Consider the following 13,916-nt stretch of genomic DNA (forward strand, 5'->3'; position numbering starts at 1 on the left):
TATAGTGCTAAAATATAGCAGATATGCATTTCATTGCAAGTTGTTAAAATATGAAATATTACATACCAATGTTCACACAAAACTTCTGCCATTTCAACACATTAAAATATCTGGATAATTCTATGTACATGCAGATTTTATGCCACTGTAATCCCATTGGTTTTATGGGTTTGTAATTCTTGCATAGCAAAAGAATGTAAAAGAATTGTAACAAAAACATTTACTGAAACACAGTGAGGAGAGAGCACATGAAAAATACTGTCCATCATAATATTTTCTAACCATTCCTACCAATGTAATCTCCTACTATTTGCTTTTGGTGTTCAGATTAGCTATTCAGAAAAACATTGTATTGACACTTTCAGTTGCCTAAACAGAATGATTTCAGATCACTTTGGCAACAGTATTTATATTTACTAAAAATTAATTGTACTACTTCAGGAAACCAAATAAAATGGAATTTGGTTCTGTATTGTACTGCTTTATGGACTGAGTGTCCCAAAGAATTTTACAATAAAGTACTTTACTGACAGCACAGTGAGTACAGAAAAATGTGGCAGCCAGAGTGCTCTCGGCAAAACCTCAGATATATTCATAGGCAATAGGAATTCTTTTATTGAGAAGATTTGTTGCCCAGGAACCCAGGGTTTATTTCTGTTCTTTTTCACCACAAAGAAAAGACCTGACACAAGTTTTTCTTCAACAAGATAAGGATCCTCTTAGATTCTTCCCATCAGATATGTTAACTGGTTTCAGTGAGAAGACACACCACCTAACAGAATATTGCAAAGGGAAGGCTGAACGAAACTGTGGTGAAAATAGTACTAAAACAGGGATTCTGAAGAAACAGCAGAACCTACACTGATGTCTTCTGGAGTCAAAATCCCAACATATAACCCTGCTGATGTTATTATAGATGATAAATTTCTCCGTGCAGACTCAGTTCACAGCAGTCAGTAAAACAAGGCATGTATGTCAACCAGCATATTTATGTACATATACATATATTGCTAGGATATGTTACATCCCAGCTATGATACAAGAAACACCAGAATGTAACTGGCCCAAATGAAATACCAGGATTGACACCGACACTCACACTGGAAATATTCATTCAAACTCTTGCACAGTTCTTGAGGAGACAAATACGGCCACATATTTTTGGAGGGGTGAATGGTTTGGTCATGTATTTATCTTCCCTGTAAATATCAAGATCCACAAAGTTTTAGCCTCAGAGATGTGTCCCTAACTGCAACTTCCTATGTCATTAGGATCCTGTGCCTGTTTTACTCAGCCCATGGCAGTGGTTATTTCCAAGGCCAGCTTTACCCCATCTGCTCACACTCCCTGTCTTCCATTACCAGTTCACCCACAGCATCACTCAAATTGCTGCTTTTTATTCATCTGAAGTGACTTCTCTTTATTGTCTGAGCTTGCAACAAGGTGGGTGTTTTTGCAATCACAGACACTTCAACTGCCAGCTCCAACCAGGTTCTTGAATGCACAGACATTACTTTCATAGCACGGGCTGGAAATCCTAGAGAATTGCCACGGTTTAACGTGTAAAATATCCAACTCTTGTATGTAGTATTAACATCACTTAGAGCAGTGGATCCACTAAGGGTCACAAACAGTACTCTGGGATCTAATGGGGTCCTTTTTTTACTCCAGAACTGTCCAAATCCTTGTTTTTTAGCTGTTCCCAGGTATCTGCACTTCAGTGCTCTACCCAAACTTAATTACTTGGTTTACCCCGGGGCTGCAAACTGAGGCAGCTTCAAAATGAGGGTGGCTTATATTAACTATATTTTAATTACTGTTTTCTGCACCATAACAGTAATGATGATTCTGTTAATCAAGGGGAATAAATTTTCCTCCCCTGAGATCAGTCTGTTTTGGACATTCATGGGGAGAAATACCTGCTGATTTTTTTCAAAAAAATATAATATATATCTGCCTTCTTAAAAATTATGAGCATTCATGGAAATCAGGAATCAGAGGTCTGTAAACACAAGTTGCACCCAGATTTTCAGCTGTCTCCTGAGTGGTGACTTTACTATTACCCAAAAAAAAAAAAAAAAAAAAAAGGCTCTTAATTCATTCTGATCTGCAGAAATTTAAGCTCCTGTGTTACAAGCTGGAAATAGGCACTGTGCTAATTCTTTCAGGTTTTATTTTCAAACTCATTTTCACATATATTTAAATTATTCAATGTACCTAGGGACTTTTGACTTTTTTGACTCCAGCTGAAGGACCGTAAACATATCCCATACTTGAGCTGAATGAAACCTGTCAAACTTGAGGTCAAATTCATCCCAGCTATCTCAGCGAGTAAAAGAATTCCTAAATATCAACTTCAAGTTTTTGCAGCTAAAAAGACAAATCAAATAGACCTTCATAATGTCATGAAGGTACACAGGAAGGATTACAAGAATCTGTGAGGTCCAGAAGCCTTTAAACAGTGCTGTTTGCTCTAAAGCAAGACAACAGCAGAGAATGTGGAGAGAGTGATTCTGCCGCTCACTCTTCAAACATTCTGGACTAGAGGAGACCAGAACAGATTTTGCTGGGCTCATTTTAGTGCTCCATGTAAAGCAAACAGTAGTTCAACTGAACCTTCAAACTTCCTTTTTAAGAAAGGAAAAAAATTGTGGGTTTTTTTTTAATATCTGCCCTAGTTGCACCTCTTGATACTGCTCTGCAGCCCTAGCACTGTGTTTCTATTCCTATTTGTAAGGCTATATGCTAGAACTCAGGTGTGGCCTTGAGGGAGTTATAGGTTTGATGGCAGTGCCACTCAGGAATTGCTACTCCTACGTACTACAGTTTAATAAAAACTAAAGAGAGAAAATTAACAAACCCAAGGTTAAAAATGTCAACCAAAAATGAAAGAAGGTATAGGAAGAAACAGTGGAGATGATTATTTAAAAATTAAAAGTAGAATCTCGCCAGAGATGGTGAAAGTCAGAGGGACAGCACCTTTTCACATCTTAAATAATAGGATTTCAAATAAAACAATCTTCATGTAGGTATATATTGAGAAGACTCCAGCACTCCACTGTCTAAAAAAGCTACTGGGCAGCAAATGGGTAAGATGCTTAGGAAGCCTAAAACAACCCTGAAAAAGATCACAGGTAGGGTTTAAGTACCAGCATATTTTTTTCATACTCTAAACTTCATTTTCTCCAACTCTGTATGTCAACTAACCCGGGGGATTGAGGCTTGTATAATAACTGTCTAAGGATTAATTTGTTTTTCCTCAACCACTTGGGTAATTTTGACTTTTTTTTCTTTTTTTAAAGTAAGGTCTTGCTGTTGATACATTAAAGGAGTAGAAAAAGAAAGAGAAAAAAGTCTTCTCAAAATATTCAGGTCACGGTGCTTTTATGGAGTTTGCTGATTATACAACTCCACATATTTTGGTATTCTAGAACTACAGTGGCAAAAAAAAATCAGGCCCATCATATTCTACAGCTTCTGACAATCAGTAATACGAGCCTTAGAATACAATTCAGAGTCCCCAGAAATCAGTAGCAGCCTTCCCCAAATTGTAACATTTGCCTTGATGCTCTTCAGTCATTCTTCCAATGCAAACAAATCAAAGAACACAGGACAAACGTTGCCCTCTTTATTTAGAAAGGTGCTGCCTGTACACTTGTGCTGTTTCCAAACCACCTACCACCATGTTCACCAAACTTTAACTTGAAGGATCATGTATAAAACTGATTATTTCAGTTTTGAGCAAGTTGACTGTTCCAAAACATCTTGCAGAGGTGTACAGAGACTGTCAGCTCTTCAGACACAACTTCAGACAAGATTGTCTTCAAACAAGGTTAAACTTTGACATTTTAAATATCATTATTAAATATGTGTACTAAATTCAGTGGCTAATTGCATTACAGCTTTACTGACTACATCTGAACTACAATCCTGACTATGCAGTTACCCTGGATATGAAAAGGTTCTTCAGTGCTCCTGTTCTCTTTATATATTCAGAGGTCTCTGCACAACACTCAGTAATAAAAAAACTTTCTCTTATGGAAAATAACAGCTGAACAATGACATCCACTGATACTGCAGTCTGTTATACATCTTATTAGAAACCCCCTATTCTCTCCCACATTCATATCCCTGTAGCATCCTGCAGAGTAACTCCAGTGCATCTAAGAAAGGGTAAAAGCTTTGGGTTAATAATTCATTATGAATAGTTTATATTTTCATGCAGTGTGTATCCAGGTGATATTATGCTTAATAAAAATTCAAAATGTCAGCTTCAAAAAAAATAGAAAAAAAAAAAGTAGGCATTTCAGCCTTTGTTTTAAGTGTGAACCCTGGAATAATTTATTCATGTTACCACAATAAACTGTCAGCTTTCTTGACAACTAAAAATGAAGTGTACTGTACTCCTTGGAAATTCCCAGAAATATTTTTTTGTGTTACAAAAAGAAGAGAGAGAAAAGACAACACATTGAAACCCAGGGCCAGGCTCCACATGCACAGAAATTTCATTCAGATGCCACTGCATTAGGATCTGTAGAGCCCTTAAGTCATAACAACCTATCAGAAAAAAATCACCTGAAGTGATCTCAGCATATCTAAAAATGTTCAACTGTCGTTTTGAAGCAGTAATTCAAGTATTTAAACTCAGGAAAAAAAGTCTTGAAGGAAAATACAAGGGAAAAAAGCATGTTAGTGGAAGAGAAACTGCCTTAATTGGGTAGTTAAGAGTATTTGGTAGGATTATAAAAAGGCAAAACTGTCAGAATGCAATTCTTCTAATGGCCAGTGGCCAAAGTAGTGCAGATTTCAGAGGAAAGAATAAACCACCACAATTATACAACGTCTCCCACATAAGATAATTTCAAAATAGTTCTAAGCCTTTCACTTTTATTTGTGTGAGAGGAAGTTTTCACTCACTTTATAGTTTCCCATTGAATTTTCCCATCATTTAGGTGTTTGTCTATAAAAGGGAATATCCCCCAACGAAAAGCCGCTGAAAGCAGCAGCACCAACACAGATTTCTCGTGTGGACAATTAAATACTCCAATTGCACCAGGAGAATTTCTCCCTGTTGGAATCATTCCACTCCTCCAAAGTATCTGCACGAGAAGCTGTACCAGTTCAGGTACCAATGACTCAGCTGCAGTTGGAGCAAATGTCCACCCCAGAAAAGCCTTGGAATGATTTGAGGTAACAGGTCAGCAGCAGCTCCCTGCTGTGAGACTCTAATTCATCTTCAGCTACCAAAGTGCTTCTCTTCTCCACATGAGCCACAACTTTTTTGTTCCCCAAACTTTAACCCGTGATTTTTAAAGGCTAACCATTTCTTTGACCTCAAAAAGCCTGCTCTAAGTAAGGAGAAACTCCCCAGGAAAGGAAGGTAGAATGAAGATCCCAATACTCTTCAGCACTGTTGGGTTTATTTTCAAAACGAAAGAAAAACTTGCACTACTTGATATGAACCCTGAAGAGCTGTCAGAATTATTATCCACCCAGTGGAAAGAGGTTTCTACTTAGTAAAATGGAAAGTCTCATGAAAGACCTTCATATCTGCTGCCTCTGACAAGTAAGGAAGCTTTTTTTTCCCCATACAGGTGGCAAACTTATTTCTAAGCATTCTGTGATTACAACTTCTATATGAAAAGGGCACAAGGGAACACATAAAAAAAATTAGCTTGTATATTCAGATATCAGAGCTCAGAGATACATTTCACTTGACCTTAGCCTTTAAATGGCTACTGAGAGTTTGTTAATTTTTTTGTTTATATTATATAATATAGATATATAAATTTTACAGATATTATACTTAAACATATGTACTATATATATTATATATTGTATGCATAATACATAATTTACTGTATATATAAACATTTTATTTTTATTGTATATATATGTATTATACATACATATGTCTTATCCACAGCAGACATTACATGTCATGAATCGCATGTTATTGTTTTCTCAGATTTTTTCAATTGATCAAACAAAAAAAATCTGAATTAAGAAAGAGGCTTCAAACTAAATTTTTTTATAGTTCTGCCATTTGTTACAAACCATTCTGAGAAAGAATATAAAGGATGAAAGTCCAGCAAAGAAAATGTAGGACTATGATCTTCAAATCAGTATTTTTCTTTGCATTCCTTTCCCTCCTACTACCAATCTGACTTTCTCAATTGACTTGGGGAAAATACATTGACAGCAAAAGAAGTAACAACTATGTTAGAATCATTTCTGTTGGGTCCACAGGGACAATTTCTTTCAAGCAGATGAAATCATAGAGTGGTTTAGGTTAGAAAAGACCTCTAAGATCGGTGAGTCCAACCATTAATCCAGCACTGCCAAGTCCACAACTAAACTGTGTCCCAGAGTGCCATATCTATATGTCCTTTAAATACATCTGGGGATCGTCCCTACTCCGCTTCCCTGGGCAGCCTGGGCAACCCTTTTGGTGAATAATTTTTCCTTAATACCCAACCTAAACCTCCCCTGGCACAACATGAGGCTGATTCCTCTTGTCCTATCCCTTGTCACTTGGGAGAGGAGGCCAAACCCCACCTCCCTATAACCTCCTTTCAGGTAGTGGTAGAGAGGAAGAAGGTCCTCCATGAGCCTCCTCTTCTCCAGGCTGATCCCCTCCAGCTTCCTGAGCTCTCTCTTACTGGACTTGTTCTCCAGACCCTTCACCCAGACTCTTCTCTGGACACACTCCAGTCCCTCAATGTGCTTCCCAAACTGAGGGGCCCAGAACTGGGCCCAGCACTTGAGCTGTGGTCTCAACAGTGCCCAGCACAGAGGGACAATCACTGCCCTGCTCCTGCTGGCCACACTATTGTAAGGAAAGATAATCACTTTATTTCACATTCATGAGTCAAATACACACGCTCATGGCAGGCAGAAACTTTCCTGTCTGTACAATTTTCAAATTCCACATGAATTCTAACAACAGATCAATATCTAAAGTAACAGTTTATAATCATTAGCTGAAGAATTTACTTTTGGCTCAAGTGGAAGTTGCCATCCCTTGATGCTGTAATCCTGCGAGGAGGAATACCAATCTTAGAATCTGGTATCTATTGCAAATATTTGATATGGTGTGTTACAGAATGAATAATAAGCTTGGTACAACACATTTTATTGGTTCACCAACAACCAGCACACCCTCCATTTTTCACACAGCTTTTGTGTTCTCAAATAAGGCAGCTCAGTCTATTAAAAATAAATTAATCTTTTTTTAATGCCACATTTGACATGTGCAGAAAAAGAGCACTTCCTTTCTTCTTTCCTTTCTTCATTAGAACATTTCTTTCACTTAAACTCAGGTTTAAGCACATTCTACCCAACATGCTGTAGTGTATGAAACCTGCATAAATGATGGTATCTTCAACTCTTACTATTACATGTTCATTATCTAAAATAATTAAAACTTAAGGGAAATTACAAAGTGTATCTGTGAAAGGCAGGCTGCAGGAAGATTTTCAAAATTACCCTTCTAAGATTGTAAGGAATCTAATTACTCTGACAATCCATCACTGTCTACTGTGTGTCATGAGAAACAGCTGCTCCTGTTGGATTCACAACATTCTCCCCATCCCTTACCTGAAGGCAGCCGGCAGGAGCTGAGCTCACCCACTCACTGCTCTTCTGTCGTGAGCAAGCTCAGCTGAAAGACAACTCCTGCTAAACAAAGCAGGGAAGATTCAAACATCAGCACATCTTACAGGCAGCATCAGCAGCAGCCTTTTTAGTTGTCAATTACTCTTCAAATTAGGAGCGGGACTGAAACTACCATCAAACCAGCCCTCGGTGTTGGGAAGACTGAACACAGTGATTGTGGGCAGTCCTGCCATGCAGATTATGTAATTACACATGTATTTTCTATATAAGCTTTCATGTGAAAGGCCTATAAATGGTTTGAGTTTCTGCAATTATGTGGTCTAACTTTCTTTTTTCATTCCAGAACATTAAAACCAGGCTGGGAAATATATTTTAGAATCTTCCTGAACATTAATATTCTTCCAAAATAGCATTAAATAACTTTTATTTCTATTCAAGTTTTTCCTGCCTTTTCACTTGCACATGCTGCATATATGCTGACAAATACTTTTATGTGATAAGAACAGGTCCCAATACAAGAATATTAAGATGAGGGAAAGAGAGATTCAACGTTCTGGTCTTACCGAGGGTCATGAGCCTGGATCATTTTACCTGAATAATCCTACCCTAAAACCAATCATTTATGAAATCAGCATTTTCACGCCCCACCCAAATATATTTGATGAATCAGCACTGTCTCAACATACACAAAAGGATTAAGTACTCATAGAATACACAATTAAAAGGATGTTCTTTTTCTTGCTTGAAGTGCATGGAGAATCATAAACTTGCTATAAATTTCTTCAATTACAAACAAAAAAGCAACACAAACATTTAAGGTGTTTTTAAAAACAGTGGTTTTTTTTAAAAAAAGTAAAAACTGTTTCACTTACAATTTAAAAAAAATAGGTTTTATATTTAAGAGTTACATATACATTATCAGTGAATAGTAATGGCTACAAAACCAATTTATTTACATGCTGCTAGTTGTTTAATCATCTTTAAATTGTCTTTAAAAATTAATTTTAAAATGCTCTCCTGATCTCAGTTACTTAGCAAGTAAATATTATGCCTACGAGTAGCTTGCTTGCTCTATTTCCACATTTCATAAAGTTTCTATGCATTTAGATATTCCAGGATTTATATTTACTGGTTTGAACTTTATGTGAAGGACCAAACATTCTATGAATTACAAAAATCGACTAAACACATCAAACAAACAAAAAATGTTTGCACAGTTTAAAAGACTTAATCAGAGGATAAAAACTAAGCTCACACAATAAGTAAATTAGATTTATGTCTTGCATGTAAAGATCACTGATATCAAATGCTCACTTGTCTCAATTTATCTTTAGCAGAAGTGAGGGCAACGGGACTTATAAAGAGTCTAGAAATAATAAATTACATCTTATTGCATGAGTCAAAGGTTAAACTTATTATTGCTCACCATAGGCCAACCTTAACCTCAGGATTAATGCCATAAACAAAAAGACAATTCCGTTTGCACACATAATGCACGAGGTTAATGTCTCTGAAGAATTACAAAAGGGAAATGATGCCCCCTACTGCTCCCAGAAAATGTTTCTGTATAAACACGGTATTTTGGTTCAAAGGGAAATTATCATGTAAAACCAATGAACATGTATTTTCAAACTAACCAGTGCTCATTAGCATGACATATGCCAAGACAATTTATTTCTTCTTTGGCTTTTAATTAAAATATATGAAGGGCCTTTTCTTTGTAGAGGAAACTCTGAGGAACATAAACATCTAGAGTGAACACAGAATCTAAGTTTCTCAGAAGTTTTGCATTTCAGTGAATAAAGTACGAAGATTTAATTCAATATTTTTTCTTTGTGTATATCTGATTACATCAAACTTCAAATAATAACTTTTACGTTGTAACAATATTTTTCAAATAGCAAAACTGATAGGATTGAGTTTGCTGTCAGCCAGCAATTTGGCACAATTCATTAACAGCCTTGGAGTTGTGGAAGACCACAGCTCAATTCCCAAGCCAGGTGTTTAGTTCTGGTGCCACAGCCACTGTTATAATGGATTTCTTGATGGGCAGGTAAAGCAACAAGATTATTGTTTGAAACACTTTTCAGGGAAACAGAGATCAAATACTGAAGAGCCTTTCCCAGCGTCATATTGGTTCTGCTTTAAGCCACAATAGAGCCCATGATATCAATACTGTTGACTCCTGATTTCCACCAGTGAAAGTGAAAAATAGCCCCCAAATTCTTAAAGGTATCTGGAGAGATTGAACTCCTCTATCTCAAAGTAAACTACTTACATAAATATATGTTGGGACCATTATTGCCTTTGATCTGACCTTCAGCACCCTCGTGACAATTGTTAAACACATCTAATCTCAAAATTGCTATCACCTATCTCTGTTCAAGGCTTGAAGAGTGAAATGGCTGCAGTTCACAAGTGCTTATGGCACAAAAATAAAGAAAATTAAATCAGTAAGCCCAGCTAATGAGCTGACATGAATAGGCATGCTTTTTCACTACAAAGTCCTATTTTATCACAAATCCTACCATGTGTTCTGACGTTATTTAGACAATATTTCGATGACCTTACACTGGTCATTTTCAGCCCAAAGCACAATGAAACACTGATACAAGGGGAGCAGCTTTTACCTGGTTTTTATGAGGACACTTCTGCAGTCAAGTCTGAGAAATGAAAAAATTTCCTCATTCATTGTCAGAGCGCAAGAAATTGAAAATGCAGCACCTGTATTTTGAGAAACATGTGCTTAGAACAATTTGTGCTCATTTTTGGGGAACTTTGCAACTCATCAACAATAGGAAAATAATGTTTATGATGGTTTACCCTTTAAACATTAATCAGATCCAAGACAGGCTCAGTGGTGAGATTTATCAAAATACAAATTCTATTCAAAATTATAGGATTATATGACATAAACATATGTATCATTATGTCAAGAGAATATTTTCAAATCAGTTCAGGAACATTTAAAAATATTTAAATTCCTGTAGTCAGAACAGTAGCGAAATGTTTATGAAAATATTCAAAAAACAAACACTTGGCTGCAAGAGTTGTAAAACCCTCATGACGCTCAAGAGTCTGAGTCTAACTTTTGATAACCTATAAAAGAAATTACTTAAAACAGCTTTATAAAACCCCCATTATAGGATTAGCAAGAATACTGCTTTAATTTTGCAGTTGCAGAAACCTTGATGAAGTACACCGATTTTAAATGAGCTGACAGGGTGGCACCGGAGCAGGGCTCCCTTTTTCCAGCAGTTCAGCTGAAGCTGAGCTCTGTATTCCTCGGAGAGAGCTGCGAGGGGGTGGCACCCCTTCAAATACCACGTGTCGTTTCGTAGTGCTCAATCCCCTCTCACAATAGAGATTACACTCTTAGGTTATCATTTGTTTTGTCAATCATTCAAGTGAAGCTGCAGTGTTTAAATACACAGCAGCCACACAGTGTGGAACCTTTAAAATGACTGGTAATAATACAGCTAAATATTTACATTTTAAAAGAAAACAATTCACAAAACTGTCTCCTGGAACATTTCCCAGCCTAAATAACAGTCTTTGCCAATACACCTGCAGCTTTTTGTAACTAATTAAGAAACTTGAGCAAACACAATCAAAAAGCCTCAAAAACCAAATGCGGAGTCCATTACTTGAAAAGAAAAACAATACCCACTCCCAAACAACTGATGCATGTGTAATTGCAGTGCTTTTGTCTTTTCTGCCTTTTATAAAGATTCAGTTATTCACAACAGATTCTTTTGAAAGGAATTTGGAATTAAGGAAAGTAATTAATTCTAAAATTAAGGGACAAAATGTTTCATTAATAGAAACTACTAATTACTGAATCCATGCCTTGGATTACTTTCCACAAGTTTGCCTCTTCATATTAAAGTTGATGATCTATGAGCTCATTAGGATGTCACCAACGCAATAAATTCTCCAAAAGAGAAACCTTTTTAATCACAAGTGTTAAAAGGGCTTCGAGCAGACATAAATGTCTGTCATTGCATAACTGGGGACTTGAATAAGACCTAGAAGTTGGTCTTTATAAAACAGTGAATCATTTTATTTCAAACCAATTTTTGCTTTTTGCTCTGCAGTTCTATAAACAACAACAATCGTAGTTAAAGCATATACCAAAATTTCTAAATGAGAATTTGAGGCTGTTTTAAGTTTTATGAGTATATTACATACAAGATTTGAGAGTTCTAGTCATACATATTTCTATATATTCCTTTCTGAAATATATAGAATTTGAGGTATCACTTTTTAAAAAAACATGCTAGAGTATCTGTGCTATGACTATAAATTTAAGCTTCGGCTATTCATATTCATGCATATTTTATACTCTAGTATTTTAGGCCCCCATCCAGCAAACAATGAACAAATATTTAAGTTTATGCATGCAAATAACCCCACTGAAGACCATAACATTAATAATGAGGATCAGAGCACCATCTGTAAATGCACCATCGTAGACTGCACAGCTCATTTACCCAACATAGATCTGAAAGACAATTTTCAAATTTGGTTTCCTTGTTGTTTCAACCATAAAAGCTCTTATTTCAAGTACGTAGCTCAAGCCCAAGCAATCCAGGAAGGCCCAGTTTCATAAAACAATTTATGGAACCTATTTTCAATTGCAGAAATTTTAATAAAGAGCAAGAAGTTGCACAAGGCATCTGAAGCAAGCTGTTGTAACACATGGAAGGAAAAGAAACCCTATTTACACATTACCATTACAGTATTTCCCAAGCAGTAACATAAATAGTGAACTTGGCAGCAACTCACTCACATTTGGAGCAACCTGTAATTTATCCCACTGGTGGGCCAAGCAGAAATGCAAGAGCAGGCATTGGGTGTATCCAATTCCTTTGACTGCTACCAGCTAAACATTGCACTTTTCCTGCACTAAAATAAACTTACAAGATACAACCAAAGATTCAGGAAAGTGATATTTCCCCACCGACTAAATAAGGCCTATCACTTTGGATATTTTACTGTGAAAAGCCCTTGGGATCAAAAAAAAAGAAAAAAATCATTCTTCCCTGACAAATTCACTTTGTAAGCAGCCTATTGTAAAATGTCAGAGCATTTCTGGTGTTCTCAACCTAGCTCAGATTTGGGCTTTGTACCCCTGGACCTTGTGACAAAAGGCTTGCAATTCCAGTTTCTCCTAAGTATGAGGAAGATCAAATTCAGGCTGCACTAAAAAAAAAAGGAAAAAGTAAAAAAATTACTGTGATGTAAATATTTTTTCTAGTCTGAATCCCAACAATGCAGGGGAAAAGTTCCAACTTGTTTTAATAAATGTCCCATATTTGTAATCATTAGTAAACCTTTTCAATAACATTTTCTCTTCAGAAGGGCTTTAGTTTGTTTTGGATGTTAGAATATCATGTCCTACCCAGCAGACACTCACAATGGCCTCCCTGAGAGCATGTTTCAGACCATTATAATGCTGTAAATGACATTTGAATACAGATTGATCAAGAATATATATAGAATATACAGATTACAATAAATTCAGCAGAGAGACCATGTTTTATAACACACAGTATGGCAAGAAAATATCCACAGCACCAAGCATTACCCACTTCATCTCTAAATCAGTAAGCCTTCCTTTAGCTGAGATATTCCAAAAGGCTGTGTTAACGTGGTAAAAGAATTTTCTTTCAGCTTTTAATGATACTTTGTGTGCAAAATGCTGGAAATTTCATATTTATTATAAAGTTCCTTGGTTACAATTTCATTTGTATAATACATACATAATTGTAAGCATTAACTAAAAGCAACGCTGGCTGCAGTGGCTACATTTTAACAGTGGATGGCACCAATCACCTCAGGAATTGCCTCGCTGAATATTAGATTACATTCTTATTATGTGAACTTTGTAGCATAATTTGATGGGAAAGCAAAATGTAAATCATTAAATAAAAACCAAAACAAAAGCAAAACAAACAAACAAACAAACAAAAACAGAAAAAATCTTCAGGAAAGTAACTTCAGGGAATAATCTTTCTGGAATATGACCACTCCCTGTCAAAACCCTGTGCTGTGCAGAATGAGTGTGTGTGTGTGTGTGTGTGTGTGTGTGTGTAAATGCAGGGTATTCACAAATGTAAATTTTTCCATTTTGCCATGCCACAGACAAATGCTGTATTTGACTCAAAGATACAACACTTCAAATTCAGATAGGAAAATATAGATAGCAACACCTGCATTTGGTGTGATTTTCTGATGTACTAAGAGATGCAAACTCTCATTTAGTTAAAAAGTTCTAATCAGGGATACAAGTGCCT

Source organism: Myiozetetes cayanensis, unplaced genomic scaffold (assembly GCF_022539395.1).
Source record: "Myiozetetes cayanensis isolate MyiCay16 unplaced genomic scaffold, myiCay2020 scf16, whole genome shotgun sequence".
In the NCBI taxonomy this organism is placed as follows: Eukaryota; Metazoa; Chordata; class Aves; order Passeriformes; family Tyrannidae; genus Myiozetetes; species Myiozetetes cayanensis.